General features: G+C 44.6%; 1 long non-coding RNA gene across 1 annotated transcript in view; it reads left to right on the forward strand.

Annotated features, from left to right (window-relative positions):
- Positions 1–506: 506 nt before the first annotated feature.
- Positions 507–26,516, forward strand: part of LOC134556270 (uncharacterized) — a 65,847-nt gene continuing 39,837 nt past the window's right edge. Inside the window, exon 1 of the long non-coding RNA XR_010081630.1 lies at positions 507–598. This is a non-coding gene — a long non-coding RNA (uncharacterized LOC134556270). The remainder of the gene's footprint in view (positions 599–26,516) is intronic.

Here is a 26,516-nt window from a genome sequence, read left to right on the forward strand (position 1 = left end):
TCTGATTCCAGAGCTCCCACACTCTATTCCCACTTCTCCAACCATCAGCCAAGTGAACTGGGTTAAATTTTCTTGCAGCACAGAGGGGACTAGAATAGGCTACGCAAGACCTAATTAGCAGTCTTTTCCCTTTACAGCATATTGAAGTTTTCTAGGCATCAAGCCATATTTTTTCATAGCCTTCTCTTTCCCTCCCTCGCTCTTTTTTTTTCTGGTTTTTTTTTTAGCTTCTAATTTTTTATTAAAGGATAACAGCATTATTGACAGTACAAGATACTTTCTTACATGCTGCTAAGCAATAAAAAGGAAAATGTCAGATATACCAGATAAGAGAAAAGTGGAGCTAAGGCAGTTAGGCACATTACAGGAGCTACACTTACAGCCATTATAAAAGCTATACCAGTAATTTGCTTTTAGCCAGTTCCTGTCTTGGGGCTTTCCTCCAAAGACATTCAGTATTACCTGCCTTGGACAAGCAATAAAACTTTCCAATTTTCTTTGTTGTTTCAGGAGTGGGACTCTTTGGCTTGAATTTCCTTCTGCTGGGGTTGTTCCCCAGAAAAGTGGACTCATCTCTTTGTGCCTGTGCCTCCCTCAGGTGAGCAGCAATTCAAACTTGCTTGGGCGTATGGCGTGTGTTCAACTCAAGTGCAATCGCTGTGATTTCCCTGGAAACCAGAAGGAAACCCTGGGTGTTGCATTGTGAGCATTTTAAAGGTCTATGTTTTGGTCTTGAGAGCTGGTCATGACCACCTAGAGCCCGTGTGGTCTGTGTGGTTCCAGGGTAGCTGTTGATTCCATGAGTGGAGTGAGGAGAGGTGGTCATTCAATGGTTGGTTCTTTGCCATGGGAGTTTTCCCTTTCCCCAAGTGTGTTGAAGGAGAGTGATTGTGGGAAGTTCAGCTCCACGGCCTTCATCTACCCCATGTGAGACTTTAATTCTACTCTTGCAGCCTTAATGAGTGCCCTGGGCAGCCAAGTTAGATGTTTTTCCACTGTCCCAATCAGTGTTTAGCTGCTCCCACCAAAATGACCCAGGCAGGCTCTCCTTGAAGGGTCAGGGCTGTGCTGGGCCATTTCCAGCTCCTCTCTGTAAAACTGAACTCACCTCTTAAAGGTTTGATTAAGTGTCCATTGAATTCAGTAGCAAAACTGATAATAAAATCTGTTGGAGCAGGTCACATGGCAACAAATGTTGGATTTTAATTTATTATAATAATATCAAAGCTAATGCTGGCTTTGCAATGAACTCCTGGAATGCTGGCATACAAAAGAGGTAAAAAAGAGCAGTGAAAAAAATGCTATTAATTCAGAGACAGATATATTTATTTCAAGTAGATTATTCTTAGAAACACTCATAGCATTATTTACAAGAATATTTAAAAAATTGCAGTGCTACAAAACTGAGATTCATCACTGAGGTAAAACATTTCATTATTATTTCTCAAATCAATTCCCCCAGCAGAATATGAATTACAGGATTTCAGCCAGCCTTTTCAAGAAACCTCTTTTAAAAATTTACATAGCTTATAACAGATTGCCAGAAATATTGCAAGCAGCCATTAATTTACTCCTAGCCAATTAAAGCCTATGCTAACACATGCACTGATATGCACACACTTGTTCCTAATTTTTCTTCTGCAGTTAAGCATGAACAAAAAGACATGCCTTAGAACTAAAAAGAATTCAAAGGCATTTTCGTGCTTTTCTTTTTCAGGCTCAAGGGCAAATGTGCCTTTGATAAATATCATTCTGTTTTTTTTCTTCCAATGAAGAAACATCTTTACAAATCACTATATTTTTTCTGTTGTTGATTGGCAGGCAGATTTGCAAACAGCAGCATACCCTCCAAAATAATGTCTCCTTGAGCTTTTAAGTTTAAATTGTTAGGGTTTTTAATTGAATTAATATCTTACAGATACTAGGTTTAAGAAAGACATGAAACAGAGGCATTTGGGCTCTTTTATACTACTGAACTGACAAGATGATTTACAAAAATGGTGACAACCACCAATGTTCTCAAGGGAGTGCTGAGTGTGAACCCCTTTATTTGCTCTTTTTTTTAGTGGGGATGGTGCTACTTTATTTAAATGCCACCACTTAGTAGTAACCTACAGACCCAAGAGATTAGTGCAGTGAACTTTTATCATTTATGATATCAGCTTCCTCATTAGGGGAAGAGGAGGGGCAGGCACTGATCCCCGTCTGTGGTGACCATGGCAGGACCTGAGGGAGTGGCCTGGAGCTGTGCCAGGGGGATTTTGGGTTGGATTTTAGGAAAAGGTTTTTCACCCTGAAGGTGTTTGGGCACTGAACAGGCTCCTCAGGGAGGTGGTCACAGCCCCAAGGCTGGCAGAGCTCAAGAAACATTTGGAAAATGCTCTCAGGAACACGGTGTGAGTCCTGGGGTGTCCTGTGCAGGGCCAGGGGTTGGAGTGCTGATCTTTGTGGGTCCCTTCCACCTCAGGATATTCTGTGATTCTATGAACTGTGTCTGCAGGCTGGGAATATTTTACATGCCTATGAGAAAGAAGGGACTGCGAGGAGAAATGTCATCTTTTTCATCTGCGTTTCCCACCGAGTGTCTGGGGTGCACGTGGTTTGTTCCATGAGCATCTCAGGGTGCATCGTGGTACCTGTGGAGCTGGGACTCACCTAATCCACCTGAGCCAGCCTGGAGGAGCCTTGGCTTGCCCTGCAAGGCAAGGGATGCATCTCTGAGTCAGTGCAGCTCATGACAGAGCTGGAGCAGTGCATGAAGACTCACATGGCCATTGAGGCTTCATCCTTCAGGCTCACTCTCCTCGCCAAGGAAAAGTCAGTATAAAAATTGCTCTGTAAAGCTGTGGTCACCCCTGAGAATTATCCATCTGAGCTGCTGGCTGTGTTCCACAGGGCAAGAACTTGAGCTAAGCATTTTCCAAATTATAACAAAACCCAAGGAAGACAGATGAGGTTTGAAACATTGTGATCCATGCTGTGAACTTTCCACTGTGTTTCAGCTCAAGCCGTAATATGATCAGCATAAAAAGGCTTGAAACGCTGGATTTACAATGGAAATGCTGCCTTTTGCACACCACTAAACCTGGAGGTGTTCACACACTCATATACTGATATGATTAAAAGTGTCACGAGCCTTTTAGGAAGACATCATGATTATTTTTCCTTCTTCTGTGACAAGGCTTGCCACCCTTCCACATCTATTAGTATTACAAATTTCAGTAGGAAAAAGAAAATCAATTCCACTTGAATATTATTTTTGATGGTTGCTCCGACTCTTGTGATGGGCCCAAACAAAAGACTCCAGTTTAATGTGTGTGTGTTTTGAGCTGTGCCCCTTGCTGACCCTCCAGTTTAATTTCCGTCCCTCAGATGAGATGAATGAAGCGTGAAGCAGGTCATATCTCAAAACACTGACACATGGGTTACAGACAGAACTCACAGGCAGGAGAGGCAGCCAGTTTGTAGATTAAATCAAAGCAGTTCTGAATAGATGGGAGGTCAGCGAGGGCCAGCTCTGACATTTGATAGGACCTTGTGATCAATCAGCTCTTTCTTGGGTCTCACAGATTTCTTGATGACAACACTTCTTAAAATAAAGAAATAAATAGATAAATAGAAAACAACCCCAAATGCAGATTCTTCAAATCTGGAGGACCTCTGGATTGTGTAAGAAATAAGGATTAATCATTATCAGAGATGATAATAGCAGGAATTGTTTAAAGCAGCCATCATGGAAGATAGTGCTTTTTAATTGCAAGCATTTTCTCTGCTTGCAGTGGTAATAATTTTTTTTTTATTTTATTTTATTTTTTTTTTTTTTTTTTTTTTTTTTTTTTTTTTTTTTTTTTTTTTTTTTTGTGTAGTGTGTATTATATCACTAGGATTTTGGTAATAATCCAAAAAAGCATGATAGCAAATCCTGGTTGTTTATGGCACTTGGGAGTAATCAGAAGGAGTCCCTGATTAAAAACCTCCTGTTACATTGAAAGGAAGGATGAAGTGATATCCTGGCCCCTGATGAAATTTATCCCCTGCTGAGTCATTCCTGCCAGGATGATTTATCTGGAGGGAGTAGGAACATCCCTGAGAAGCAAATGTTTGGCTTTGGGCATGGACCATATTACAAGAAAATAAACAATTTTTTTCCTGTAGGAGGAAGGTCCTCACTGTCTGTGGACTTTGCCACATCAACACACTTGGGCATTAAAGCTTGTTAGAGGAGTATTTGCAGCACCACTCCACATCAGACCTGGTTTTGCCCCTCTGATGTACATGAGAATTTTCCTACAGGTAGGCCCCAATGGAAAATCATTCATTTCAGTGGTTTTGGAGACAGAGTTAAACTTTCAAGGAGAGTTTGCAGCCTAGGAGTGTTTGTCATGACCAAATGGAGCTGTGCTCTCACAAGGTTTCAGGAAGATTGTTTCAGTTGTAGTTTTCTGTCACTTAAAAAAATAAATGATGTGGTTTCTTACTCCCCTTCCTTGCTTCATGCAAGAATTAGAAATACAGGATCTATTTCTGGGGTTGGCTGTGGAATCTCATTAGAGATCATTCTGAAAATATTGTTTTTCAAGAAAATATTAAATTCAAGAAGGACTGCCAGAAGTTTCTTTTAGGAACATAAAAGAAAAATAGACGCAAAAGCCTTATTTGATGTCAAGGGATGTGCTGCAATGAAATGGAGAAGAGCTAATGAGGAAAGCAGGATTTGGAAGTTGGTTTAGAGAGCACTGAATTTCCCCAATGAGCCACAAACTTCCCTGTGTGGTCTTAGCCTCTAGCTCAAGGTTCATAGGCTAGGGCTAACATTTCCTTACCTTGGGGGATAAATTCCTTTCATCTGCAACAATATAAAGACAGTAGGTTCTGCAGTGATGGAGAAGCATGTAAGTAACTTGACAGGCAGAGTAATGGGCCTGTGTTTCATTGTTCTGCTAAGTGAGACTCCCTGGGCATTCCCAGACACACACTTCCAGGAGAAATTAAAGCACCAGAAGCCCTGCTGGCAGGCATTCAGCAGAGCAGGGATCCCAGGGACAGCGGCTGGGTGGGCAGTGTCCTGCCCCCTGAGCCAGGCAGAGACCATCAGATGGTAACTCTCACAAAAAAAACCACTGAAAATGGGAAAGTAGGAGAAGGGAATTTGCCAGTGATAGCCAAAAAAATGGAGCTGGGGACTGCTGAGTTCCCCTTTCACCTCACCATCCCATCTCTTCTTGACTCTGCACAGCTCTGGTTCTCTGTGCTTTTGAAAATCGTGTCAGGACACTTGGAAATTAGGTCCATCTGCATGACTGCCATGCACCCACTCTGTGCCAGTCAATGCTCTCTCACCTCAGAAAGGTCTAGGGTTCAACACGAGGATGCTGCATACAGGATGGTGAATTACTAGGGCTACGTGCAAGCATTGCTTATAGCAGTGAAATGCTGAAGAATAAATTAAAATGATGCTGTAAATTAGCAAATCACATATATTTCAGTCACAGAATCATAGACATGTGCTAAACTGAAAGGGCCCCATCAGGATCATGGAGTCCAACTCAAGGCCTTATGCAGGACACCACGATGATCACACTGTGTGGTGTCCTCCCTTCTTTATATCTATTTCTTTGACTAGAGCCCCTCAACCTACCTCACCCACACAATGCTGTTGGACTCTTCTCTGGGGCTTACTATTCTCTTTTCTCTGTGATAATCCACATACTGTTTTTATCTGTCATTTCAGTATAATGATTTGTAAATGGCCATTTTTTCAGCAGGACACCCCAAATCAACACTAGCTCTGTGCTTAGAAAGAATAGAAAGGTATCAAGGTTATTAAAGTCACCAAAATGCCAAATATGCATTCCCTGTGAAGAACACAGGTTTGGTTTTCATAAAGAACTCAAAGCAAATGCTGTTCTTTTAATAAGAAATGTATCCAGGGAATGCTGCTTGTGATCAGTGATTTGGTAATGTTTGTGAGAGCCTTGCAGCAAGAGCCTATTTTAAGCTAGAAGGATTATCCTGGCAGAGGGACAGAGCACCCTTGGCTGGGAGAAAAGCCCCAGAGCAGCCAGCCCTGGATTGGAGCTCAACCACTGCTTCAGCTGAGGCTCTGAAACAGCTCAGAAAGAATCTGGTTAAATGCAATGTGTAGCTGCATTTTATTGCTTTATTTCACTTTATAGGAGCCCTTCTCTCAGTTTTATAATTCACAGCTTAACTCTTTGCCCACTGGAATAATGGGCTGTCTTCCTTTCCAAGCTGGCAATGCTGTGCAGAGGTAAATCCAGCATTTCTCATGGCATGAATCCCCGGAGGATTTCCAAGGAAAGCAACGATCAGCACTGCAGGCAGGTCCTCAGGGAGCCTCTGCTCAAGGGCAGAGCAGAGCCTGGGGGTGGGGATGTGCAGGAACCACGGATCGTTTGCTGCACAGCTAAAAGAATCAACTGGTAGGGGTCAAATGCTAAGACCTGGGGACAGCTTTTGCTAGGGAATAATGTTCCTGTCTCCTGTCTCCAGGGATGTGCAAAGACGTGTCCCAGCAACGGGAACCTCTCTTGTGTCACCACAGCAAGGTCCTTGAGCAGCTTGCTGCAACACTTTTGCCTGTTTGCAGCTCTTGGTCTTTATACTGGAAAGCCTGAGGCATTTAACTTGTTGGCTCCCAACACTGTCCTTTGCTCTCCTCGGGCTTCAGGAGATGAGCTCTGGCATTAAAAGTGAGCAATGCAAGCTGCCTGCAGGCTCCTCAAATTCCCCCTTCTTCCATAAAATCCCCACTCCACCCCATCTTCAGAGACCGCTACTAAAACTATTTCCATTTTTAGTGATCTGTGAGAAGCAAGTTTTCCTGAAACCATTACATATTTTGTTCCTATTCCAAGTGCTGGCTTTGATAGCCAAAGGGCAGCAACCAGAAAATGTTCTGAATTCCTTCCAGTGGAGGGAGGAGCAGATGCAGACCTGATGTGATGGAATACTACATTTGGTGCATACACATACATCAAGTGCTGGCAGTGAGGTACAAGACTCCCCAAAACCTTTAGGACACCCTTTTCCCACACTCCTCCCCAGTCCCCAATAAGTCTGTGCTTGGTGTAAGATCTATTTCTTTCCTGCCTCCTTGTAAGGAGCTGTAAAATACAACCCCCACTCTTTAGATGAAGTCTAACGTTGACAGATGCAGAAAGACATGAGGCAGGAGAAAAAGAAACTGGTAGAGTTGATCTTTATTGCTATGGTTTAGCAAAATATGTCTGAGGGAAGCAAGAATGGTCCTTTTGAATCATTCCTTGCATTTATTATACAGCCTGTGGGACAGAGGAATGCTTGAGGCAAGCTTGCTGCACAATTTCTTGTAACAGTGCCTGCTGTGTCTGTGTGTGCTGGCGAGCTTGCTCGTGTAGGAGAGCCCAATGTGATTAGAGCCACTTCTTCCCTCCCTGAGATTTGTCCCTTTTGAAAACACCTTTTGACTTGAGCACCTGGTCTGAGATAAACCAATTTGTCACCACAACGTTTGATCATCCACTGCAAGGAAGGACAAATTTGGCAAAAGGTGCTTATTCAGATAGCAGAATCAATATTTAGCAATTTGGTTTAACCCTTGAGGTACCGAATTTTGCTTTTTTATTTGCATTAAGCAAACACTTACAGTACACATACCATGGAGTTGTGGATTTCCAACCATGTAGGCATGTGTTATAATCTATTTTTTTTTTTTACCTGAACAATTATGAAAATTAAAAGGCAATTGAAATGCTGTAGGAGGAATTAAAAAGTAGGATCAATATATAATTAGTCACATCATCATTTATTTGGGAAGTTTCTGCCCTAATTTTTAAATTTTAAAAAATCTTGCTCTCTCCTAATTCAAAGACTTCCCAGGCTCTACAGAACACCATTTCTCCACTTTTATTCACAGTCTGAAAAGGAAATGCCACTGCAAGCTGCCATGTTTTTCACGCTTCATTATTGTACATTTTCTAGTACGTAATGAACTATCCCCATGAAAATTTGCAGTGAATTGTCTTGTAATTGCCTAGATATGAGGGGAAATGTGGTTAGAGTAAAATAACATTAATGTTAAAAATAGGAAAATTGCAGCTAATCCATGTGAATAGAAATAATACAGCTCATCACAGAAAGAAGTGAGGGTGCTGGTGGAAACAGGGAGCTTGGCATATCTCTGGGATCTGGCCTTGGTGGAGGAAGGACATAGCAAAGAGATTATCATAGAGGCACATCTGCCCAGTGGCCATGGGGAACCTGCTCAAGATGCCACTGCTATCCTTCAGGCCTCTGCATAAGAAAAACATTAACTAGTAGAAATAAAATCTGAAAAGCTCACAGTCATTATGAGTAGACGGATCCGTTAAAGTGTAAAAAATCCGACAGCAGGGTCAAAAAAAAGGGTAGGAAGGAATTAGTGAAAGGGTTTGCTAGAAGTGCATTTAGAAAAATAAGGGTAAGTTTAAGGAAGATACAGAAAATAAAGATGTAAATGTAAACGTGAAGACAAATGTGCAGTCCACAGGGAGGTGATCCTTGTGCTGCGGGATTTTACAATTTGGACTGGAGAAAACTCCAGGGGCTGTCACTAAGAAGCAAATCATTTGCCTAACAGTGGGCAGGAGTGAGTGATCTAATAAAGCTTTTCCTTTCCTCGTGTCTGGGGCTGGGAAATTAATGCTGGATGTGGTGCCAAAGTATGTATGTTAAATGTGTCTCTGTCAGCGTTGGGTAGAAGTTAATTTTGTATGTTGATGATAGCACAATCCGTACCACACTGTACCAAAGGAGAGGCAGGCACTTAACCTGGGAGCAGGGAATGTTTATTTCATGCTTGCCTTGGGGTAGGAACTAATGGTGAATCTTGTAGGAACAGCATGCTAGATACCATCTTGTCTTTTATTTAAGTGCACTGATTTATCTCCTACGGGAGGTGGTGGAGTCCCTATCAGCTCTTGAGTCATTTAAAACTGGAATGAACAAAGCGCTCATGAATAGACTCTGGGGAGCAATCACGAACTGCTTGGGGATGGACAAGATTAAATACCAGGTTTTTATCCACGTATCGTGCTGCAGATACAGAGCATTAATCGCTCGGGTGAGAGCAGGGCACTGAAGTGAGAGCCTGGTGGCCCCTGGCTAGGGTCTCACCTCATCTCAGTGTGCAGTGGTGAGGAAAGTCCCACCATGCTCCCCGTCACAGAGCATTTAAAATCTTAAAGACTATTCCTCAGGTAGGTAAAGCAAGCACGGCCAGGGTGTGGGGCTGTGTGTGCTCTTGTTGTGACCCCACATCCCAGGGTGTCTCTCCTACCCTCACTCCACCATGAGGCAAAGGAAAGCTGCAGGGAAAGTGCCTGCTTGTCACATGTCTGCAGGGCGTGAAGCTCCCCAGCCATAAATACACATGGCTGTCAGCGTGACAAGATAATTACTTCATTGGTGAGTTTTCAAGAAAAATGTGGGCCAAAACTTCCTTGTTCTACTCATCAGAGAAACTGCATTGAATTTAAAATCACCATTCTTCCAAGTGAAACAGATTTGGCCCTAAATCATAATTCATCAGTTGTTGGCACCCTGCAATTTAAATCTTTTCCGCAACAAGGAAATAAATCTTTTAAAAAGTATATTAAAATCAGTATTGATTATTCCAAGCAGGAGTGCTGCATTCAGAGCTATAAATCTTTTTTTTTTTTTTTTTTTTTAGTATCCCAAGTTAAAATATTTCAGCAAAATTGCTGTATTAAAAAAAATCACTATGGTTTAATCATGTGGTAAATTGCTAGGATTTTTGTATGTGGAATTTATAGGGCACCATTTCTTTTAGATTAAATGGGAACGTTCCTGATTTAGCTCTGATTACTCATCTACAGATGGGGTTAATGTCATGTGTCTCTTTGGGGATGTATCTTCTTAAGTAATGATGTCCTTATTGTGTGCTCTATGGATCCGTTGTCAAGACGTCTTTAAATATATCCTGGATGGCACATGGAGGTACCAGTAAATTATGTGTTGAATTAACAGGTAATTCAATCCACCTTGGTGTTAATCTTATTGCAAAATAACAAGCTACATAAAAGCCATTTAAGTGCAATTTAAAAAAGAAAAAAAAGCTCTATGAGATATAATCTCTTTAATCAAAACCAGATTTTGTTCAATTACTTTTAGTCTCCTCTGTAAAAACAGTGAGGCCAGATCCTCTGTGTCTCCAGAGATGCTGTGTCTGTGCAGCTGGACACAAGAAGTGGACCGAGGTGCTACCAAGGCAAACTTGTGCTCCACCACCACGGGGATGGAGTAGGGCTTGGAAAAACAGCTGTTCCTCCTGGAACACCTCCTGGGCTGTCTGGTGTCCCTGGAAGAATGCTGTGCTCAGGGCTGATATAACCTGCACCCTGTTCCTGACATGTCACCTCTGCTGTGGCTTTGCTGACCCAGCCCCCTGTGGGGCACTGGGTGTGAAAATGCTCCTCCAGGTGAGGAAGGCTGGCTTGGGGTGGGGATGAGCAGTGCAGGAGGTCCCTGGGGTGGGACCTCCCCTGCTGGGGCTGTTTCTGTGTGGGAGTGAGGGTACCAACACCCTCCCAGGAGTTTATGGCCCCAGGAACCTCTCACACTTGGCTGCAGGGCAGAGCTCATGTCCTTCCCTTCTGCCCCTTGGGAATCTGTGGTTGAGGGGCCAAAGCAGGACACTTTGCAAGGGTTTGCACCAGCACTGAGCAAATTATAACCCACAGAAGCAAGTTCCTTTGTGCTTTCTCCTTTGCAATTTTCGGGCTCATTAGCGATGCAAAATTATTTGCTCATCCACTAAAAAAAAATGCCTTTCCATTGCATGAATAATTGCTTGGTTTTCTGAGAAGTGTGCACTGTTTTGGTGAATTTTCAGGCTGCCTGGTTTGTTTCTGCTCTGACTGCTGCAGGCAAAAAGGGTTCTCAACTTCTGCTGGCCTCCTGCTCTGCTGCCATGCATGCCTAAAATTAGTAGAATTACAGGTTTCACATCTCTAAGTCAAATGCAGGATTCAGAAATGTGTTTTTTTCCCCATGAGTGAAGAGCTTCCTGTTTGTGAGTGCACACTGTGGGAGCCTCACGGCAGGTTAATTTGAATGGTTGAAATTTAGAATTAATTCCTGGAAAAAGTGCTTTATTCTTGGAAATACTCTGTGCTATGTACTCCTCTCTTGGAACAATTTTCAGACCATCCTGTCACCAGCTAGCAGCCAGCAGATGGGAAATTCAGAGCCTAGCAATCCCTTCCATTCATTCCACTGCTTTTCTGTACATAGACAGGGTTAATCCCATTTAGGTTTTTTTTTTTTCAGAGAGATATGGAATCCCTTTCCGAGAAATGGCTACAAAAATACCTCAGTGTGAGCCTGCAGCAGGACTGTACAAGCAAAGATATCTCAGTTTGAAATCACGGGCCTCAATCTGCTAAAAATTCATCTGTGGTCAAGTCTTGCTACACTCAATTTGTTCAGAAGAGGAATTAGTGATTACTGGTATCCCTTGCCCACGGAATTTAATTCAGCAGGGGACATGGACAGCTATGTTAGCTTACACACAGGTGTGGAGGCCCAAGTCAGGCCACCATACTCTGTGGGGCATAAGGTGTGACTAATATGAGCATAGATGGACAACAAAATAGTTTTTTGAGCAGTCAGGACTGCAGAAGTCCCACAAGAAATGTGTGCAAATCATGGGGTTTTTTTGTACCAGCAGCTCACTACGAGGTGAGCACCAAAGAAGCATTCCTAGCCCCCAGATCTCTTCCTCCTGACCACTGCACTGCCATGAGCTAAATCCTCCCTTTGTACCCCATTAACTGCTGTATTCCCTAAGGAATATGGTATAGAAATTGCAGCCACAGAAGGGGAAACAACCTTAACTTTATAATAACTCTGCCCCTTCTGGCTTCTGGACCATGGAAAGGCCAAAGTGACACACGATATGTGTCAGCACAGCGCTTGCAGCTGCTCTAGCAGCTCACAGGAGGCTGCCCAGGGCTGCCTTTGCCTTGCACACACAGGTTCTGTGCCTTTTCCCTGTCCCTGCAGCACCCTGCAGCCCCCAGCTCAGTGGGACAGCCCAGATCCCCAGTGCTGGCTCTGCTCCCCACCACAGGGACATTTGTCACCACATCCTCCGTGTGTCACCTCAGCAGCCAGACAGAGCACGGGTGGGGCAAGAATGAGCTGCACTGCCTCTGTCCAGGAGAAAATCTGTGTTGTGAATACAGCTCTGCACAATAGATAAGACTTCTCAGATGAAAAACTGCTTCCCCTTCCCGGCAGAGTCTAAAATTTCTTCTGATGGTGATGACGCCTTGAACAATGACAACCTTCATTCATCTGCTCTGGCCAGGAGCGAGCTGAGAGTTCAGGTTTTAAGCTCTTTCACAGCGCTGAAGGCACATAAAAGCCTCTCATCACTGTTCAAACACAGTCCTCCATTAGGAGTTATTTAAGCAGGAACTGCTTTCCCTGCTCCCAATCTCTTTGTGTGAAATCCTTCCAGCTCCGCGTGTGGCGTCGGCCCCGGCAGCTGATCCGGCGTTTGCTGTGCTGGACACACCAGTGATGGAGAGTTAATTAACCCAATCCATCAGTCAGTCCCTCTCCAAGGCTGCAGTGATGATTTTAAAGCCTAAATGTCATATCTCCTTTCTACCTTTGTGTCATTGTCATATGTTAAAAAAAAATAAATGAGACTGGAGGCCCCTTTTGATTCCTACAATTTTTCTTCACATGCTTCATTTGCTGAGCCATTCTTACCAGCCAAGTTGTCTTTATTTGGCAAACTGTCCAGGAATCCACGCTTGCCCTTCTGGCAAATTGTTGTTTGATCCCACATTTGTTTTTATCTTTTGCCTGGGTATCTTTGTTATTTTCCCAAAAAGCTAAAATTACGAAAAAAATAAATATCAAATACTAGATTTGGTTTTAGTTGCCAGGAGTGCATTTGTTTCTCCTTAAGAGCCCCCTTTCATTGTGAAAATAACGACCTTTTCCTGCAAAGAAGGTACTTCTTTTCTGCTGGAGCTAACATAAGAAGAATGGTCTTGCAATTAAGGTGATTTTGAGCAAAGTTTACTTCATGCCTGGCTTGTCCCAGCCTTCTTGTGTGACCTTGGATATATCCCCCAATCCCTGACCATTCTTCTCTTACAAAGGTACTGCCAAATTAAAGACCAGTTTTCAAAAAAAGATAAGCAGCTTTGTTTCTTTGACTCCATCTGCAGAGGCTGGGTGGGCCAGCACCTCTGAAAATGAAACCCCATTACAGAAATTTGCAGTGCAGGGACGCATCTAAAAATGCAGGCACATAGAATAAATAGCTGCTTTTGAAAATCTTGGCCAACACCCACGAACACTTGTAAAGTACTTTAACATCCAAATGTTGAAGAATGGAGAATGATTTAAATGTTTTGAAGTTATTCCCAGGACTAGAAGTTTGCAGCACTGTGTCACAAAAAGGAAAAAAAATTAATATAGCAGATGTAATGAGGAAATTCTCAGAAGTTCAGGGAAAAAAGGATATTTTCCTAAAATGCAGTTGATTTGCTTTAGTTTGGTCTGGTTCCCTTCTTTCAAGACTGACATAAATCTTGTGAGCAAAGAAGCTTTCCTGGGAGCTGAGCAGATGCCTGCTGAATCATGGAATTTAACTCTTTCTGGGCAGCCTGCAGGCAGCACACATCCACTGCTCTGCAGGCTGCGAGTCTGGGGACAATTCTCTGATGTCCACCCCAGCAGGGTCTGGCCTGTGACACATTCATCTGTTTGTTGTCTCTTCTGCAGTCTGCTCTCCAGGCTTTGTGGTGGGGACAGCCCCTCCTGCCCTCCCCAGGGTGCTCCTGCAGGTGCCTCCCACCACACCCAAACAGGGGGTCCCTGCTGCAGCCAGCACCATGCACAGCTCAGTGAGGGTGGTCCTGGGGCAAGACTGGGGTGAAAGGGGCTCAGAAGAGAGTCTCAGCCTTGGCCAAAAATAACCCCGCAGTTCAGGGGCCACCTGAGAGGTGGGATCCCTTCCTAGGAATTCCAATGAAAGGTGAGACAACTCTCCTGAACAGGTTATTATCTCGAGGAGACAAATCCTTCAGCATGTCATTCTCTCTCTCTTTTTTTTTTTTTTTTTTTTTTTTTTTTTTTTTTTTTTTTTGGTATAACTCAAACAAAGAGCCAGTACAATCAAAGAGCTATAAGATCTTTCTTTTTCCTTTTCTTTCTTTTTTATTTTTTTCTTCCTGCCTCTGTCATTCCCTTTCATTTCTGCTGCCCACAGAAACTACCATGCCTCCCTGTCTTGTGCTGAATATACATCAAATAGGAGGTGAAGTCCTGGCAGTCGTCACAGGAGAAGCCAGGCAGTGAGGGGGAGGCTGTCTTGCATGCTGTGGTGTTTCATTAATTTATTTTTCCTTCGTCTTCAGGGAAAAAGCAAATGTGGGTGACCCAGAGCAGACTGAAGAACACAAGTGACTCGCAGGCTGGGAAGGAGCCTGAGAAGTGTGAGATGAGTGCAGGTTGTGTGCTTCTGCTGCTGAGGGCTGCAGGGTGCAGCTCTGTGGTGGGGCTAAAGGGGTCCAAGGGGCCCCTCCAGGTCAGGATTTGTTGCTGGGAGCTGGTTCTCTCTCGTGGGTAACAGAGGGATGCCACCCCTACCTGGACCTGGCAGGATCTACCTCTTCCCCTCTAGGAAAATGGATTTTCTTGAACCCCCCTGAAAATCAGGTACTACCTCAGGACCACTTTAGGTTACTGTTTTTCCCTGTGCAGATATTTCTATCTGTTCCTTCAGTCTCACCTACAAAGTGTAATTTGCCTTTTCATACCAAGGTTGGCTCATGTTCCCTTTTGCATATGCATCAGATAGGATAAAGGCAATAAGCATTACTTGGCCTGGAGAAAAGAATTGCTATCAACTGGCTTTATTGTGCTGTTTATTAAGCATGAATTAATCTTGGAAATGATATCACAGAGGCCGCTGCTGCTCTTGTGATGTGCATTTGCTTTGTGAAGCCTTTGCTTGAGGGGCTATTTCTACATTTGGCTAGTTTTCTTCAAGGGGTTTTGCTGTTATCTTGCTTGCAAACAGGATTCACTGACTACCTGGCAGTAGATGCCATGTGTATTTTAAGGGGGATCATCAGCAGAGGCAGGTAGAAGAGCTGTCAGATACAAGATGACTGAATTATACTTGCTTTGCTCACGGGTCAGACAAGAAAATCTGTGGCTGTGTAAGTCATGGAACTATCACAGCAAGACCCCTGGGGCTTGGGGAAACCAACACCACAAACGCCTTTGTGCCCCAGCTTGTTGTACTGGGAAACAGCCTTGCAAGTCCTTCTTTCTGAGGCCAAACCTTTGTACACGTGGATGTCAGCCAAGCCTTGTGCTGGATCTTACACTGGAAGGTGAACTGAGAGCACGTTTTGGCTCAGGTGCTGCAATGTGCTTTTATTGCTGTGCTTTGAAATGCATCTTTTCATTTCTCCCCAGAGCACCAGGCTTTTCTGGTAGCTCAAACAGTCTCACACAGGGTTTGGGCCAGGAAAATATTTGGGTTTTTTTTGTCTGGTTTTTGCATTGCTTTGCTGAACACCTCCAAGGACCACCCTGGCGGGGATCTCCCTGGTGATGCTCACGTGAGAGACACCCACATGAGTGGTTTCAGGCTGGTGCTCAGCCCACCCTGGTCCTTCTCTCCTTGCTTGATCTGATGACCTCCAGGAGTGGAAAAGGTGCATTTCTCCTGCTCAGCCCCTGGCAGGCAAAAATTTGCTTTTTCTTAGGTTTGTATTGCCACCAACAATAACTTAATGAGCCCGACCCTGCTTGCTCTCACCTGAGGAAGGGCTGATAGATGTGCACCATCCCATGCAGCCGCTTTGTGCCATGAGGAGCTGACAAATTCATTATGTGGTGCTGGCTGTGACACTGGAACACACTGCTGCAGCTCCAGGCTGGCACGTGACAACCTGAGGTTGTGGCAGCACAACCCTTCCACAGAATTTTGTTTTATTTGTAAGCCACAGATTGCAAAGGGAGTGGCCTCGTTTTTAAGCTCTGCTACTATAGAGGTAGCCAGATGGTTTATGGCATGATAGCAGGTCACAGAAATGTCTCTGGAAATGCTTATGTGTCACGTCTGTGTGAGACAGGTCATCTGCAAAGACACAGATGAGATCCTCCATTTAGAGCAAACAGCAGCAGCCTGATTTATATGGAACACACAGCAAAGGTTGCAGGCTGTGAAAAAGCAGCTCTCCCTTTTTTTTTTTTTTTTTTTTTTTTTTTTTTTTTTTTTTTTTTTTTTTTTTTTTGTGCAGCTAGCCTCGATTTCACTGCAAATAACACATATAAACCAGACAAGAAAGGTGTACAGTTCTCAAGTAGCTACACTGCAGGTATATTTATTCTGCCTCACATCCTGTGGTTCCTCTGTGAAGCAGGAGACAGCTCTGGAAGGCTGTCCATCTTCCCCTGTCACTGTCTGGTCTGTTTTTATTTAGATCTGGCATGTTTTTAAAAGCATCTCAAGCATGCTGCTGCACTGAGGCTGTGGATTCATTAACATACATCCCCCAAAAGCCACCTCCAGCTCTGTGCCCCTCCTGGGGTGGGGGTGCTGATGTGTCCTGCCCCATACTGACCCTCCCGGGGTGCCCTCCCGGGCTCCAGGCTTTGGAGACCACTCTGCTGCTGCTGCTGCTGCTGCTGCTGAGCTTGATGCTGTGCCCCTTGTCTAAGAATAGCCTCACTGTCTTGAACGCCTGCCAGTTCCTGAGAGCTTGGCAAGCAGAGGGAAGAAACACAGCCATTATGTAATGGTTTCTCCTGGCCAAGAAAAAAATCCCATTTATTGATCGCCTGTCTGAAAACCTCAGTAACTCCGCGTAATTGATGACCAGCTGTTAAGAAAAGCTGTTTGGAGGAAGAACATTTATAATTAAAGAACAGACACTTCAAATTCAGCTCTCCCTCCATTTTCTCACTGCATTCCACTCTGCTGTCTCAAGGAACAGCCAACCTGCCTGGGCCTTTAAGTTTCTCATTTCCAACCAATATATGCCTTTCCCAGAGAGCAACGCTGCGCTCTCCAATTTCACTCCCTGTGCTACAGAGGGGAACTATTCATGGAGCTGTGTGAGAGAAAGAGATTAAGGAAATATCAAGACTAACAGATGGGAAGCAGGCAGTGGATGACGTGTAGGCAGGCTGATGTTACAGCAAGTTTTATCTTGTTAGCAGAAATGTGTTGCAATGAGAAGAGTTCTAGGAGAGGGTTTGGTTTTGAGCACGGAACAGGACGAGACCTTTCTGCCTGATGAGGGACGTGCTTGTGTCTAAAAATGGCATATTAAGGCCCTGCTACCCCTGAACATTTTGATCTTGTTTTTCCAGATCTACCCATCTCCTCTGTGTTTTTGAGGTGAAAATGTTTCTGTGTTTCTCTGCTGAAAAGTGAGTGTCCCTGTTCGATTGAGGGAACCAGAAAAAGAGGTCACTCAGCTCAGCTGCCCAGCACAGCTCCCCAGACCAGTGGCTATCCACGAGTCCAGCTGTAGCCTTCCTCTCCCCCTCCCACACACTCTGAGCAAGGCCTACACTGGAAATAGGCAATTTAGCATGAGAATTATATTGTGCATTTAAATGTAAATTGCTAGGGAATTGACAATTGCTTTGTTTGAATTGTAATGCTCCGAGTACAAGTGTGTTGGGTTTTTTCTTAGAATACATTTTAACTGGTATTTATATCCTTTTACATTCATCTCAGGCACAAATATATGCATGGTGTCCTTAAGCTTTCATCTATAAATCCTTGAGCTGTCACATTCCTCTTAGGAAACCCATTTCTTTGACCTATCGAGCGATTGTAGGCTGGCACTCTTCCCCCTCCCCATGTTTGCTTTTTTGAAGAATCTGTTGTTTTAATTTAAGTAGGCGAAAACCTCAAGTCCAAAATGAAAATTGTGAAAATCAGTGGCAGTGATCCCACTCCTTTCCTCTCCCCCTCACTGCCCACAGATCAGACCACAACCCTGACAGCCAGGGAGAGCCTCTGCAGGGTCTGCTAAGCCCAGAGGTTCTCTAGCAGCCCCACCAGCTGAGGGTGACAAGATCATCTTCCAGCCTTGGCCACCCCTCCTGTGCTGGTGCTCACCATCAGCTCAGGGTTGGGGTGCTGGGGCTGAGCCTTTGTCATGCAGGAGGTCTGATCCCACTGCTTGTGCAGAGCACTGGCAACAGAGACCGAGCAGAATGTATTTTTTTCCCGTGGTAGGCAGGGGGAAAGGTTTAAAACAGATGTACACAGATCTGGTTTCATCCATGGGTGCTCCTGTCCTGTTAGCAAGGGACTGAGCAGCAGCCACAGCACGGGTAATAGAGACTAAAAGGGTGGCCAAGTCTATCCTAAGGGTTGTCCCAGAAAAGGATTTTTTTTTACTATCCAAAGAGCTCATGGAGCGAGGGAAGCCAGGGGTTAATCAGCTCTGCCTCCCCATCAAGTCACTAGTGGAAAAGCCTGGGTTTCAGCTCTGTTTGCAAGGAGGGGAGCAGTAAATACCATTATTCGCAGTTTTTCTGAGGTGCAGCCAATTTTCAGGAATGCTGTACCTCAGTCCAAACAAAACCTGCGTGTTTCTCCTTGGCCTGGCCTTGTTTCTTCAGACTGTTTCACTGATTGATACAGGAGATATAAACAAAAATTGAAATAACACACGCCTGGTAATGTAAACAAAACACTTTCACCAGAGAGAGAGGATTGCAAAATCAGCAGCTTGCAGGGCTTAAATGCAGCCATCCAGCACTGAAACCAAGCCATTAAGAAAACAAATAAATAAATAGAAATAGAACTGACTGCCATAAGCCCCTGACCTTAATTGTGTGGATGTATCTCTGTGAAAGCTTGAGTCAAGCTTTTCCCTCCCAGCCTCCACATTAATTCCTTTGGCTCAACAGACCCGTCTGGCCACCCCCTCTCTCCCTTATCCACACAGGCAGCCAGGAGGTCAAATCTGTCACTGTTCCTCTGCAGAGGAGACCCAGAGGTTCACCCTGGCAGTCCTGGACTGTCCTCCCAGTTCATACCCAGCTTCCAGCACAGGGTCTGGAGCAGGAGCTGTTCACCTCCAGCCCTGGATGGAGCAGTCAGTGACAATCCCACGTTGCTGATGAGTTTTCCCTTGCTAGCACAGATCAGCTTCATGGGTGGGAGATGGTTAGTGGGGACTTGGAGAAGCCTGCTGTGATTTGAGCCACAGAGGTGTAATTATTGTGAGTTTCATGTAGTTCTTTTGGAATTTATCACATTTGAAAAATCAGCCCCAGTGATGGTTAAAGTTTACGTAGGATTCCAGGTGAGAATCATAGAATCAGTAGGGTTGGAAAAGACCTCTAAGATCATCAAGTCCAACCACTTACCTGACTCTGCCAAGGGTTTTGAATGTTTCTAGGAACAGTAACCCCACCACTTTCCTGGGCAGCTTGTTCCAGTGCTGGGTAAAAGGTGTGTGTTCAGCTTAGGTGAAAAGCCAGGGGTGCATTCCTGGGTGCACCCCTCAGTTGTACCCCCACAGCACCCCCAGGTCCATTCCTGGGCTCATCCCTTGGCTGCACTGCTGGATTCATCTGCACTGCCCTGCAGGAGCCTGGGGTGGTACCTCCCAGCAATTCAGAGACTTTCCAAGATCCTGAAAGACTGAGCCTCCTGTTTCTGGAAGCATTTCCCTGGGAGGAACAGATATGAGAGCTGAAGGAGGCCCTGAGCTATTCTCCATGGGAAAGAAGGTGCAGGGTCAAGCCCATGCAGTTTCTCTGTGGTACACTGAAATTCACCCTTGTGGCCTCACTCATGGACCTGGCACACATTTCCCAAGCAGTAGCTCCTGTCACAGGCAGGTGGGAACTCTCCCTGGGGGGAGTTGTTACTGTCTTTAAATATCTCAGTCTTTGAATTCTCTTTTTTGAGCCTTGGACAAAAATATGACAGCTATCCCACAAATCAGCCATCTAAAAGAAAAAAAAAAAGTCACATTTAATTACTCCTGAAGGGGAACTTATACACGAGGAGCACTTATTAGTGCAATATATTTTTTCTTTTGCAGCTTTGAGCTGATCTCTAATAGCACCAGCAAATTCCCAGTGTAACCTTGGAGTGTGTTTCATTATCATTCGGATGGAAACTGCTGTCCTATGACTGCAGTTTTAAAATACAGTACATTTTTATAATTTCTAAGCAGGCAATCAAGGGGACATAACACATGAAATTATATTCAGTCCTGGAACCAGACTGTGCCCTTCACTTGCCCATGCTGCCCCCAAATATTAAGGCCTGAATACAGCTGGGGGCTGGATTTCAACCCCAGGGTGATCCTGCAGTCCCCTGCTCTGACAATAACAATGCAAACATGTAGGCGTTTATGGATTCACTCATTTTCATTTTAAAGTCACTGAGACTTTTAAAGTCAAGCACTGGAGCAGGCTCTCTCCCTTCCTTCCCTTTCTCTCCATGGAGGCAGCAGGGCAGGGGCAGCAAGTGGCTCCTGGCTGGAGAGAATGTGACCCATGAGCTGCTCCTCGCTGGGAGCTTCAAGAGCTGCTGCCTGCTGTCAGCTCTGACCTGAGGGTACCAATGTCTTCTGCTGTTTTCCTCCCCTCAGGCAGCTCTCTGGGTCTGCACATCCATTCCTTTAGCTAATTAGCAGATGGCAGAGGCAAAAATAATCAATCATTTCCCAGTGGGGCTGCTGGTAGCCCATCAGTTCAGCAACCAGAGATGCTCTGCCCTGGCCCCATGGTCCCAATGTTCCCAGGTGGGCAGCTGAGCATCCTGCTTCATCCTGGGCTTCATTTCAGGCTCAGGACAAAGGAGGGTGACTGTTTAGCCTGGAGGACACACAACCTGTAGGAAGTTCAGTGGCTTTTTGTCTACACTAAAAACCTGTTCAAAAAACCCCTGTATTTCAAGAGAGAAGAGTAAAAGAGATTAGGAATGTCAGGGTGATGTTTGGAAGCCCACAAATATTGAGAAGGGCAAGTGTTTCTTTCCTACTGATGACAGAATTTACATATATATATATATATATATATACACATTGTTATTTAATGTACGAGCAGGGAAGATTGCAAAGATGGGAAAACTCCCCTTGATTTTACCTCTGCTGGGTACTCTGGACATAATGAAGCAAAGCTACAAAATGTGATATCTCATATGGGTCTTGCTGTATTGATTTGGAGCTAGATTTACCACCACAAAGGGAGGCACAGAGACATTCCCAGGAGTCTTCCATGGCTCCCAATGCCCAGAGGCAGCCTGGGCCAGTCTCCATTGGCTGCCTGAGGTGATTTTCCAGGAGCAGTTGGCACTGGAGGGGCTGGGAGTGCTGCTGAGCGTGGGCAGCTCTGAGCCAGGTCCAAGCACTGGGAGCACTGTGGTGGCACCAGACCCACCTGCAGTACCTGAGGCACCACTGCCAGCTCCTCCCAACCTGCTGGGAACCCCAAATGTTGGAGCCACTCGCTGCAGGTGAAGAGCAGCCAGCTCAGAGATTCTGGCATTCCCTGCTGGTGCAGAAATGAGCGTGCTGGTGATCTGCTGTGATGTATTTGAATCACGGAATCACAGAGCATTTTTTTTCTTCCTATCTTTAGGGCATACCTGACACTAATGACAGTGCTTCTGGGTATCTTGGAATTTTTAATGTATTTGTTTTTATAACACATACAGGAGATAAGACATGTGTCCATGACCTGCAAAGGGAATTCAGTCACAGAGAGACAGCACCAGCTTTTAAGGAAAGCTTGTAGGGAGAAGATGCAGTTTCTTGTGCACTGGGTGTTGGCACTCTGAAACAAATTCCATAAAGCTCCTAAAAAGTCCTCGTGATCATCCCACAAGGCACATCTGCCCTGGTAGACACTTGTGCCTCTCTCAAAAGGAGCTGAAGTGGGGTGCAGACACGACTTGTTGGATGGGACACCTCCACTCCACCACATCCCTGGCACCCTGCCCCGCCTCGCTCCGCTTCCATCTGCCAAACTTCTCCATGAGCCGTCAGCACTGCAAGTGGATTAGGTTTCCTAGACTCAAAAGAGAGCTTCTTTGTGGCAGAAAAATGCCTCTGTTTGTTAGTCAAACCTCAGAAGTTTCCCCCTGGCAGAAGTTCAAATATGTGCCACAGGAGCAATGGTTTCACTGCTGTCTTTGAGGCCTCACAGGTTTTCCAGGTCTCTAAGCACAGCCACATTTCTTCTCTTAAGTTTCCTCTTGGTATTTCCCAAAATCTCTATTTGATTTTTGGAGACCACCACCTTCTGAAAACCATGCTTTTTACCCAGGAATCCAGCAAGTGCTGCCCCATATGCCCAAGCCACACAAGCTGCCCAAAACTGTGAGCAGGGACCAGCCTGACCCAAAAAGGGCAGAAATAAGAATAGAAGAGAATAAAATTCAGGGGGCTTTAGCAGAGATTAACCTCCTATTTTTTTTTTTTCAGTCCTCTTTGTTTCTAACTTTCTCCCTGCCTTCCTAGCATCCTTTCTGCCTGAGATGAAGCCCTGCCAAAAGCCTCTGGGGACAGCAGGCACAGCCACGTGCTGAGGTTGGCCAGAGCCAGGGTGATAGACAGTCTGAGATGCTCTCCTTCCCTAAGGAAGGGGATTTAGTGAAGCTCCAGAGTATCTGCCAAAGCCATATTTAGCACTGGGAGCTGATTGCAACACTCACATTGCTCACTGCAATGTTTTATAAATATAACCAGCCCAGACAGAATCTCTCCTGACACCGAGTGAGGAGATGCAAGGAGAGGCTCTGATATGCTACCTCACTAAGTTGTTTGAAGTTTTCACTTCTAGCAATGCTCCCCTATTGTACAGACCATGGTGGGTGGGTACAGGGACAGGAAGGAAGGCCAAGGTGATCTCCTTTGCTTTCCCTGTCTGTCCAGAGCAGGAGGATTTTTTTGCTTGTTTTCCATGTTGCCTGAGTGGGTGTTTGCTCCTGAAATTTGCTCTTGGGCCAAGTTCAGGAGTCACAACCAAGAGCCCTGGTCCCACATCCATCTGTGTCTGACCACAGGCATGTATCTTGGGGCAGAAACCTTGGGTTCTCCTAATGCATACTGCAGAAGGCCACAGTCTGAGACTGCTTCCTTAAATACCTACTGATCAGAATGTACTGCTAATCAAGGGAAGCTCTTTCCCCCTACTAACGAGCTGACACTATGACATTGAAACATCTGTGGTGATCACACAGGGGTGAAGGTCTGGGAGAGACACTGCTGCCCTGACACAGTACCAAGCAGAAGCAGGGTCCATATTTTTTTAAAAGTGCAGATATTTTCCACTGCAAAAGTCAGGACTCAGCAGCAGCTGCTTGCAGGCTCACCTACAGGGTATCCCAAGTTTTGGTCTTTTTCTCCTTAAGTTTAAAGGTGAATCTGAGTTTTATTGATTGCAGACACCGATTTCCAGTGGAACTGCAGCCACTGTTGCAATAAATTGAAGCCAACTGAAAGCAGAATGTCTGTCTGAGTTGTCTTTCACAAATGTCCCCAAAGCAGTCGTGGAGCCCAAGGGGTCACAAGCTGTGATCTGCTGCGAGAGTGGTCCCTGCTGGGATTGTGTCCTCCCCAGTTGCCACAGCCAGAAGGATCACAGCACTCCTGTGCACTGTCCATCCCAAAACCATTGAGGGATAAGTGAGAGCATTCAGGGTAAAAGGAGAGGAAGCGTCTTGCGACCAGAGAAAGCTTCTTGCTTGAATACCTGTACTTGTTTTTAATGTCTAATGGAGAAAGACACGAATAGTTTCCAGAGCTCAGCAGCCAGATAAAAACAGAGTGCAGAGGTGGTGGAGTGACAATATCTGCTAATGAAAACCCAGGATATATGGGCTGGGGCTGTCGAGCACTTGGCCCAGCACTTGGCCAGAGCAAATGGGCTGAGCCACGCTGGGATCGGCACCAGCGACACTCAATCCTCCTCCTTGTCAAGTGCTGTAAATTAAAAACAGAATAAAAAGCTTTTAAGGGATGTGCTCACTGACAGTTTAATATAAGTGGCTGTGGCATCATTTTCTGCAGATAGGTTTATACGGGGAAAGAAATTGCAACTTGCTTCATAGCAGGTATTTTAGTGTTATTGCAGAGTTCCCTGCCGCGCTTATCCACAAGGGGAGATTTTCCAAACGAGCATCCTGTGGAATTCAGGGGGATAATGGGTTACTGTGACCTGTGCCAGGCTGAGATGGGGCAAGGGCAGCCTAAAGGTCAGCAGGGTTTCTCTTTGCTCCAGTGCTGGAGCCAGCCTGTGCTGAGGGACACAGCTCAGGACGCCAGGTGACATCCCCAGCCTCCTTCATTGTCACCTCCCCTGCCTCCTGTCCAGCTCAGCACACAGAGCCCTTCATCCAGATGCGTTGAAGTTGATAAATCCACTGCCCATCTTACAGTTTGGTTAAGAGAAGAAAGTAGTCAGAAAATACAATTTAAATGAACAGAAGCTGTGTGTGAAAATTAACTTCTAAAGTTTAAATGGTTCATTTTGGCACTCAGACATGAAAATTTGGTTCTCTTCTTTGCAGTATTTAAAATTAATTAGTTTCAAAGTTTCTATTTTTAATTCCTTCAGAACCTGAAGCTGAAGATGGGATGAAACACACTTTAATATTTACTTCTAGACCTTTAGGGTTTTGGTTTTAGGGGGGAAAGGGAGGAAGAACAACTTCACAATGACCTAAAATATTTTCCCTTCAATTTTCCAATTTTCACATTTTGCAAAAATCACATGGGTGAAATTTCTGAATAATATTATTGCATTTTCTTGGCTGCTGTACCCAAGTCACCAGCACAAACCACTTACGATCTGTAAGGCTGTGGTGAAGCAATTTGTGGTTGCTCTGTGGAACCTACTCCTTTCACTGTGCTTCCATTCAGAATAAATGTAATAGAATTTCACCATTTTATCCACATTCCTGCTGCTTTTTTCTCATTGTAGTCAACTTCATGGCTAGGCAGGGAGAGCTGTCTGAACCGAAGTTTCAGGAAAACTAAGGTAGTGTCAAATTGAATATTATCGTCCCTGGATTTATAACAAAGGTGAAACCACTCATAATGTTAATATTACTATCTAAGAAATTTCATTAGAGGTATGGACTTGGCTCAGTGCTGATGAATGCCAGAGGAAACCCTTCTACTGAGTCCAACAGGCTTCACATCAAATCATATTTGCATATGAAGATATACATCAACTAAATACAATCTAGGATAGAAAAGGGTCAGCTTCTTTGGAAGGAAAAGATTAGGAGAGTATATCCTTCCTTTTATGCCTTTGTATCCATAATTTTTTAAAGCACATCATAAGTAATCTGTTTACTGCAGATTTGACCAATTCTTTTCTGTGTGGATTTTTTTTTAATGGGCATTAGGAGAAAAATATTAAGGGATATTTGTTAGAAGTGTCTAGCCAGGAATAAAAAAAATAAAGGGTTTGTGTTATTTTCCAGTAGGTAAGTGCTGTAAGTGCAAAATCAAAATATTTCAAAAAATGTACCAGAGAGAACTCTATTGGCAAGGAAGAGTCAAACCAGCCATCTTCCTTGGCAGCTCTGTAACTGGCTGTGCCACTGAAATTTCTACTGACTTCCCTTCCTCAGCACTGATGCTTCACCTAGATTTGCCTTTGAAATGCTTTGGCTTTCTTCTCTTTCAGAAGTATGAGCCCTTATAGCCCTTGCAATCCTTTCTCTTTTTTTAATTAAAAAGGTTATTCTGACTGTTTTGTTGGCATCCTTGTAAATTGCAAAGCACTTCCTTAAACGCACACCGCAATCTGGATTTTATTTCCATTAGTTTAATGGAAACAGTGGTGCAAGTAGGAATTTGCAAGGAGACAAGCATGGAAAAAGCCAAGCTGCTGCCAGGGATGCCTGGGTGTTGGTGGCATTTGTGCTGCTGCCATGGTATTGGTGTTATTAGAGAATCCATTCCTCGTGCCTGACTTGTACCTGACTTGTATCTGCCTGGCTGCAAGGTAACGCTTTTGCCGCGCAGTTTTGGTGATGTTTTCCCAATCCAAGTTTTTCTTTAGACTAAGCCCATTTTTGCCATCCATTGCTGCCCCTGCCCTGGAGGGAACCTCTCACCCTTTGTTTCCCTTCCTGCTCACGTGCATTCTCGCCCAGGATGGGAACTGCTGATGCAATTTTTACTATTCCAGCTTTCAGCGACTCCTTAACTCTTCCAAATGGGATAATCGATACTTGGCTGGTCTGGCAGTGGCAGTGGCTGAGTGTGCCACTCTCTAATGTCAGATGAATACTTAAACATCTGTGTGTTCTCATCTGGTGCAGCCCAGGGCTTCCAGCAGCAGCTTCCAGCTCCTGGCTCCCCTGTATGTGAATTTTCCACAAGCCTGTGCTGTACAATGACCATTCAAGGCAGAGATTCCTTTGTTTCTTCTGTGTATCCTTATCCGTGTTTGTTTGCGTTACTCATTTT

Source organism: Prinia subflava, chromosome 11 (assembly GCF_021018805.1).
Source record: "Prinia subflava isolate CZ2003 ecotype Zambia chromosome 11, Cam_Psub_1.2, whole genome shotgun sequence".
Classification (NCBI taxonomy): domain Eukaryota; kingdom Metazoa; phylum Chordata; class Aves; order Passeriformes; family Cisticolidae; genus Prinia; species Prinia subflava.